At 28.1% G+C, this 9,312-nt stretch overlaps 1 pseudogene across 1 annotated transcript; it reads left to right on the forward strand.

The window, feature by feature from the left end:
- The first annotated feature begins 1,890 nt into the window (after positions 1-1,890).
- On the forward strand, positions 1,891-6,117 carry LOC105637037 (fatty acyl-CoA reductase 3-like; annotated as a pseudogene). Its single transcript, XR_016321594.1, has 10 exons — positions 1,891-2,024; positions 2,111-2,214; positions 2,904-3,105; positions 3,166-3,266; positions 3,545-3,737; positions 4,236-4,397; positions 4,537-4,618; positions 4,941-5,209; positions 5,638-5,765; positions 5,866-6,117. The product of XR_016321594.1 is annotated as a fatty acyl-CoA reductase 3-like (transcript).
- The last annotated feature ends 3,195 nt before the right edge of the window (positions 6,118-9,312 follow it).

Here is a 9,312-nt window from a genome sequence, read left to right on the forward strand (position 1 = left end):
ATGCTTAATTATTTATATGTATTTATTTAAAAATTAATTTTAATAAATTATATCCAATAAATTAATAAAATATAATTTTTAATTGATCACGATCAAGAGTTATTTTAGGATATTCAAATTTTATCAAATGCACTCTTGAAAATCTCATTATTCCTCTATATTTCCGCATTTATATAGAGTATAGATTTAAATTAAAAGGCATAATGATAAAAAAAGCCTGAACTTTAATATTTTTTTAAATTTAACCTTTTCTTTTAATTTTATAAATCAGTGTCACGTATTTATTTTTCTATATCAGTTTTACCCTTTATTTGTCTTTCATTCAATTTGTGTTCAGGTGGCCGTTATGTTATAAAAGTGGGGCCTAAGAGATATCATGTTACTGTCAAGTCATATTTTCATGTTGATTTAAAAAAGGAAAAAAACCTGATTTTTATTTTTTTAATTAGGGTATATTTTTATTATTTTTATTACTATTAGCATCAGACTCAAACACAAAAAGGGGAAAAGATGCCATCTCCGTCAACAAAAGGAACTTTCCGGCCAACCAACCATTTGAGACACAGTCAATTGGTTGTTTTCATCAAAGGGAAGCTAATGCAGTTTCCTCATCTCCTCCCTTGCTCTCAGCATCCTGTCTTCGTCTCTTGATCTCAAACCATAAAAGACAATTCACTGGAAACTACAACAAAAGCTACAAATTGTTGAGTTTCTCTTTTATCTCCTTTTTTTTTTGGTTTGGAAATCCCAATTTCTCGTCCCATTCTTGTTTCTCCTTCACTTGCAAGCATTCACCCATAGCTTAAGCATTTGATCCCGATGATGAGAATCGAATGAATCGGACTGATAAAAATTAATTAAGGATATTATATTTATTTGGTTCTGGTTCGACTAAAAGAAAAAGAAGAAAGCTTTAATTGTTTTTGTTATTTTGTTTTGTAAATCTAAGTATTTAAAAGTTTATTTATTTTTAATTTGTAAATTAGGATCCGATAATGGTGGTAGATAAGAAGGTAAAGGAGGCGGTTGAGGTGCTAACGCCAGTCCCGGTGCCGGCAGTGGAGAAGAAGACAGTGAAAACGGCTTTTGCTTTTAGCTATTGATAATTACAGCTTTGTGCTTTTGCTTGTTCTCTATGTTTTTTAATTTCTTTATATGAGCTGCAATGCTTAGTCAGCGCTGATTCAGTGTTTGTGGGCTCCATTTTTTAAAAGTTAACAGATACATCAATTTAATTTGAATGGATAGCTAGCTATCTCGGATGCTATAATTAATAGAGATTAATTAGTATGAGGTTAGAATTGATAGAGATTAATTAATATACGGTATCGATTGATAAATTAAAAGAATTGATAGAGATTAATTAATATACGGTATCGATTGATAAATTAAAAGAATTGACCAAATTTGATAAAAGCTTTAAAATTCAGATTTTTTTTTTTTGTCATTACGCAAATTAAAAATGATATTTATTATATATTATCTATATGAAATATTAAAAGGTAAAACTTTTATCTATATGCAGTTATTTATGATAAAACAAATTACCATCTTTATTTCCAATAAGCTAATAATCTTTATCTCTAATTTGTAATCCTTTTTTAAATGTGTCTTGCAATCAAAAAGGCCATTGAAATCGTTACTGCAAATATAGAATGAAAAGGGCCATTTAAAAAAAAATTAAAAATAGATTAACACGCCAATATATCTAAATTTTTAAAAATACAAATAAAATATATAGAAAAACAAAATTAAATTTTTGAAAAATTTGGGTCCTTGATGCCCCTAGGTCTATACGTGGTGTTAGTATCATTAATGATTTTAAAAAAATTATTTTAGTAACCTGAAGAAGTAGTTACATAAAACTACTATATATATGCATGAAAGGTACGTTCTTGAGCATAGTTATCCAACAGAGCACAATTAGTCATAGTTTTGCACAGCAATGGAGTTGGAAAAGATTACTCAGTTTCTTGAGCGTAAGACTGTTTTAGTCACTGGGGCAACCGGATTTCTTGCAAAAGGTACGTTCTCTTCCTCCTCTTCAATTCAGAATGTGGAACCAGAAATGCTTCAATTTTAATTATTTTCTTGGTCTAATTAAATGTAGTGTTCTTGGAGAAGCTATTAAGGGTACAACCAAATGTGAAGAAGCTTTATCTTCTTTTAAGAGCTGCAGATACTTCTTCTGTAAATCAACGATTCTATAATGAGGTATTTATTATGTTGCACGGAAACTTCCTTTAACTGCCGTTTCCGCATTTCGAAAAATATTTTCTACACGAAAACGTAATTGGAAACTCCTTGGAAATATTTCCCCTCTCAATACGTTTCCGTAAACTCAAAAGCTCATTTCTCTCAGTAAAATAAATATAAATTCATAAAATATGTACTTTTATGAGTGCGAAACTTGTAATTATTTTGAATATGATTAAATATTGATCGGACTTGACTTGTTGTTGAATATATTCAATGGTTTATAATAATTTATTTTTTGTATTTATAAATATAATTCTATATTTTTCATATTTACGTGTTTCTCCACGTTTCCATCTCTATATTTTTAAAAATACCTTTCCCCTATGTCCGTTTCCACATTTCCACATTTTCCATGCTTCCCGTTCCTGCTTTTGTGCAACATAAGGTATTTATTATTTTTTGAACAAAGGATTTGAATTATATAATACTATCTAACATGTTCTTTAGACATGAGATTTATTTTTTAACAGTCATATTATCAAAATAATGAACACAGTTGTTTTCATTTTCTAGCTGCTCAGGACAGCTTATTTCATTTACAGCGTTATAGATAGATACCCCTAGCTGCATTATCAATCATTTACAGCGTTATAACATTAGTCCACAAATGTTATAGATATTGAACTTTCACTTTCACTTTATAGGTGATGGGGAAGGACTTGTTTAGGGTTGTAAAGGAAAAATTGGGTGCAAATCTAAATTCTTTTATCCAAAAAAGATTGCCATTGTCGCTGGCGATGTCAGTTATGAGGACTTGGGGGTGAAAGACTCTTCCCTGAGAGAAGAAATGATTAATGATTTGGATTTTATCCTTAATTTTGCAGCCACCACCAGATTTGATGAGAGGTAATTAATTTGTTGATATTCACTTTAATTATTATTTTATCTTATTATTTTGTGGTACAGATATGATGTTGCACTTGGTACCAATACATTGGGAGCTAAGAATGTTTTGTGCTTTGCCAAAAATTGCCTCAAACTGAAATTGCTTATTCATGTATCTACAGGTTGGTATAAAAAATAGAACCAAACTCATTTGGTTGATTAGGTCAATTCGATTTTTATTAAAACTAAAAATGAATTTGAACGAGGCCTGAAAATAAATCACATTACACAATCTGGTGGGTTTCTTTCAGAAAATAATTTCAGAATAAAAAATAAAAAAATTAGTTTAATTTAATTTTTACTGATTATATAAATTGTATGAATGATGGAATTAACTAGTGCAAGTTAACAATGATTGACATAGTTTACCCAAAATCAAGAGGTTTTTGTGTTTTTGCAGCGTATGTTTGTGGGGAAAGTTCAGGGCTTATAACGGAGAAACCATATCAATTGGGAGAGGCACTCAATGGTGTCTTAGGATTAAATATTGTGGAAGAGAAGAAATTGATTGATAGAAAATTAAATCAACTTCAACGTGAGGGAGCTACAGAAGCAAACATTAAAAAGGCTATGATAGATATGGGGATTGAAAGGTAATTTACAATTAATTTTACTTAGCTTTTTCTTTTTTTTTTTTTTTTTCTGACATAGTGTTTTGATCAAGTGAAAATATTATCCCTATTATTTATAATATTCGACGGTGTAATATTTATACTAGTTTGGGATAGAGGATTATTAAATGTTAATCTCTCTAACTTTGATGAAATGCTAATAAAACAGTTGAGGGTGACTAAAACAGTAAGCAATGGCGGATCTACGTCATCAAATGAGGATTATTAATTAAGGACATTAAGCTACTAATGAGCAATGGCGGATCTACAACATGAAATGTTTCTTTTTTTGAATTTTTCTATTAAATATATGTAATTTATTTAAATTTATCAATAAATTTCAATTTATTTATGTCTTTGATCTTTCTTTTTCTAAAAGATTATATATTGACTCTGGATAAAAATATTTCCAGATCCGCCATTGCTAACGAGTGTGCAATTTATGTATACTAACTTAGCTTTAAATTGTTATTATGTTAGAGCAAAAACCTATGGATGGCCAAACACATATGTATTTACCAAGGCAATGGGAGAAATGATTGTAGGACATTCGAAGGAAAATCTGCCAATAGTGATCGTACGTCCAACCATGGTTACTAGTACTTGGAGAGAACCTTTTCCTGGTTGGATTGAAGGTGTAAGGTAATTATCAAAAATATATTCAAGATAATTAATGAATTTTCTTGAACTTGTATTAGCATTCATTTATATATAATCATAATATTTGTTTATAATATTCTTTCATTTTTATTATTAATTATACATATCTGCGTGGTTGCAGAACCATCGATGCCTTGATTGTTGGTTATGGCAGTGGAAAAATATCGTTCTTTGTTGGTGATGTTACAGCAATAATTGATGTGGTGAGCAAAAGAAAACAAATATATCTTCTTATATTTCGATATTATTCAGCAAATAGCTATTAACATGATATAATGAAGACAAAATATTTATACTGTAGATTTTAATTAGTATATCAAATGATTTTAAAATTTTTCTTTAAAAATCCTTTTCACAAAAAGAAATTCAAAAATTTTTTTTCTAACTAGATTTTGCTTTGCATAGATATTGATCAAAGTAGATATTGAAAACAATGAAAAAGAATTAAAAAAAATTTGAATCTAATTAATAAAAAATATTAAGCGTTAAATGTTTTCAAGAACTAATTGGATTTAGTATATGCAGATACCAGCAGACATAGTGGTGAACGCAATAATAGCAGCGATGATGGTTCATGCAAATAATCAACCATGTCAAGTAGTTTATCATATAGGATCATCGATAGGAAATCCTATAAGATACTCTAATTTTAGAGATACTTGTACTTTTACTTCACAAGCAAACCGTGGATCCTCCAAAACGGGAAGCCAGTCAAGGTTGCCAAGCCTACAATTTTGACCACCATGGTTAACTTTCATAGATATATAGCAATTCGTTATTTGCCTTGGTTAAAGGTAAGTTCATAATTCTCCCATCTAGTTAAATAATCATGCATTTATTAATTTTCTTGTTAGCGTGTTAATTTTTTTTTAAAAGGGTTTATTCTATAATAATTTTAACTAATTATCTTTAGAATCGTAAATAATTTAAATTGTTCGTGAATTGATCAAGATTTAGGTTAAAAAAAATGCTTATTTGAGTTCATTTGATAAGCTTAATATTCTGAACTCGAGCCTGTTTATTATTGCGCTTGTTCAATAAACAAGCGGAGCTTGAGCTTTGAAATTGCAAGCTCGTTTAACATGTTAAAATGAATTATAACACGTGAATCTGATTTACGAAACACAGAAGATAGTCTAAAAATTGATCAAAGGCAAACAATGTTAACTCTTTCTATTGTATTTATGCTAATTATTTTTTCTTTTCAAAAACATTCTTGCAGGTACTAAAATTGGCAAACACAATATCTTGCGATTATTTTCAAGGCACATATAATAATCTCAACAGAAAAATCAAACGTGTGATGCGCTTAGTTGAGCTGTACCAACCATACCTATTTTTCCATGGAATGTATGTAATTGTTGCTCAATATATACAAGTTATTATATTGTTTTTCCAAAATCCATATTTATATTATTAAATTTGAATCTTCCTTTTTCTTATTTTGCAGTTTTGATGACTCGAACACAAATAAGTTACTAGGAATAGCTAAAGATAATGGTATGGAGACAAACAACTTTTTTTTCGATGTCAAGTCTATTGATTGGGATGATTACTTTATAAATACACATATTCCTAGTATTGTAAAATATGTTCTCAAATAATAATTGTTGTGAAAGCAATGAATATCCTATATGTACTAGAAGTCCATCTTCTATATATGGTTTCTCATCAATAATAAAGATGCTCGTATTTTTCTCTCCATTATCTCTCTATTCTTTTCCTTTTTTTATTATTTTATAGAGCAATACTAAATGGCTTATGTTGAGCTTGGCATAACAAGAATCAATAAGAATCTCTGAATATAAAATGTCCATATTGCCCTTAACAATTTTTTTCCTGCCCAAGAAATTATTGTTTTTTTCCCTCCTATGGTGCTCCATTTCCTGCACAAATTCAAGAAAAGGCATTGCTGTAATTCAACAAGCCATAATTCTTGTTGATTCTTGTTGTGATAGGCTTAGCATGAGTCAAATATCTTTATTGTATTTTATAACACGCTATCAGCATCATTTTGTTATATTTCATCAATCTTCTTTCTACCGTTTCTTTATCAAATTGCTTAAAGAAAAAAAGATAAATTGATCAAATCACCTAAAAAAAAAGGATAACTTGTGGTTTACAATTTGTGAGTTTAAATTTATGCATCAAAAGGGAATTCTTTATATATTATTGAGTATTACATTGATTTGATTAATCATGTTCAAGTATTCAATTATATCGAGTATTAAACATAATTGAATAATTGACTTATATTTAATTTAAATTTGATTAATAAAAAAAGCCAATTAGTACTCCTTGTTTGAAAGCGATAAGAGTTATTACTCATAAAAAAAAAAAAAAAATCGTATTACAAAATTCTATTGCTTGAAAATTATGGTAGCCAACTTCTGAACGAAATTTTAAATTTGTATTACAAACCATAATATTGTTTACAATAACCAATGGCATAAATTGTATTCCCTCTTTATAAAATTATGGTAGCCAAAAAATCGTATTCTCTCTTTATTTCTCTTTAAGGTTCATTTTAAAAAAATAAATAAATAAAAGAAAGAAAGACCATAGTCTTTCAAAAGCTTATTATGAATGGATATATTTATAATTGCAGGATTTTAAAATTAAGAGATTTTAGTAAGATATATTTTGAATTTATAATCTTTAACATTACGATCTTAATAATTATTTGTTATTGACATTAGATCCTATAATACATTTGGTTGTTGTGAGTCTTGGAGATCAAGGATCTAACCAAAATATTGCAAACGCAATAATTTTCCTCTATTGAATATTTGACAATTAAATATTCATTTATTTTTTTTAGAATGGATTGAAAGAAAGTTACAATTACCAAAGATTCATCAATCAATGGATGCCTTCATCGTTGCAAAGCTTGTGAAACTATAAGTTATTATAATTTTTATAGTATTAAAATTATTATTTTATTATTGTTATATATTGGCATATATTATCCATATGGTACAAATTTTGAGAATTGTTCATTTATTTTTAAATATAATTGAGATATTGTTGTTATTATGATTGAATCCTATATTAGCTCCTGATATAGAATTGTTAATGATAGTTATATTTAAAATAAAGAGATATTAAAATATATTTAAAATATAGAATATACTGCTGAAGTAGCAACATTGAGAAAGAATATTTTAAAAGATATTTTCGATTTATTTCATATCATTTTTATCACTGAGCAAAATAAATAGATATTAATAAAAATCATGAGGCCGCCAAACTGGATTTTGTTCTATTCCCTAAGAGAATGGAATAATATATATATGGGTGGAGTGATGCCTACCTAACTAAATCTGATGTGTTCTCTAAATTGAATGCAATAATATATAATTTGGGTGTGGGTAGGAATTGTGACGAAAATATACTTGTCATTGAGAATGCCAATAAGATCGTAATTGAAGTAATAATCTTAGCATTTATGGTGGCCACATAATTAAGAATAAATTTTACCATCAAAAGTGATACAAATAATGTGGCATATATGGATATTGTTTATGTACTTGTTGTATGCCAAAATATGAAAAGACAAATTTAGCTTTGATAGTAAAAGAATATTTAAAGACTCCGAAACAAATATTGCTACCTAGAGGAATGAATTTTATGCATAATGCATTATTCCAAAGATATTCATTAAAATGGATATCATATGAAGATAATGATTGAGATAATTATGGTGGTAAACTAGAAGTTTACAAATCTAAGTACTTTATTATTTGGCATGATCAGTTGGACCATCCCGATTAATAATGATGCAAAAAAGAAAAATTTAATCATTATATTGATATTTATTGAAGAACCAAAAGTTTCTTCAAATTTAATGAATTTTTCATGCTTAGTTTGTTCTCAAAGCAAACTAATTATTGAGCAATCACCAAGTAATGTTCAAATCAAACTGCTTGCATTTTCTAGAATTTATAAAGTGAAATTATTGATCAATTCATCCATCATGTGGATTATTTAGATATTTTATGGATACATCCAAAAGATAGTTACATGGTTATTATTAACTTACAACCTGAAGTTTGTAAAGATTATTATCAACATGCAATCAGAAGTTGGTATGATTATTTACGCAAATAATTTGATTAAGAATACAATTTTCAGATTATGTTATTAAGACAATATATCTTGAGAATGATGAAAAATTTACCCATCAGCCCTTTAATAATTATGGAATGTGTTAATTAGGGCAACCTGTTATTGCTTTTATTTATACTCAAAAATAATTAAGTAGAATCATTTATCAAATGATTGCAATTAATTGCAAGACAATTATTATGAGAACGAAACTCCCTATCTTGGTAGAGGGAAATGCTATCACTTGTAGTAGCACTTACTCGCATCAAGCCGATACATTATTATAAGTCCTCCCCTTTATAATTGATTTTGGATCAAGAACCAAGTATTTTCCATCCATAGATTTTTTGATGCGCGTCATATGTTCTAATTCCTCTATCACAATGCACTAAGTGGGTCCTCAAAGGAGGTTGAAAATATATGTTGAGTATAAGTTTCTATCTATGATTGAATGTCTAAGAGTTTTTTATAAGACATTTATCAAATGCTAAATTTTGTAATTGTTATGAATCTCGACATTAAAGGGAGAAAAATAAGCAGATAAAAGAATATATTAATTGAAAAATGATTATCGTTATTATATCTTAATCCTTATGTAAGACAGTGTACATTTAAAAGTCTAAAAGATAATTTATTTGCAAAATATTGCAAATTAGTTGCCAAATATATACTGATCCAACAGGAAATAATTAAATCTCACATACTAGTTGCAAATGCTCTTTTTAGAATTAAGTCTCTCGAGGACAAACTACCTATGCTAATGAGTCTAAGGCACGCCTGAAGCGTGGTA

Source organism: Jatropha curcas, chromosome 7 (assembly GCF_041381405.1).
Source record: "Jatropha curcas cultivar XTBG-Jc1 chromosome 7, XTBG_Jcur_1.0, whole genome shotgun sequence".
NCBI lineage: Eukaryota > Viridiplantae > Streptophyta > Magnoliopsida > Malpighiales > Euphorbiaceae > Jatropha > Jatropha curcas.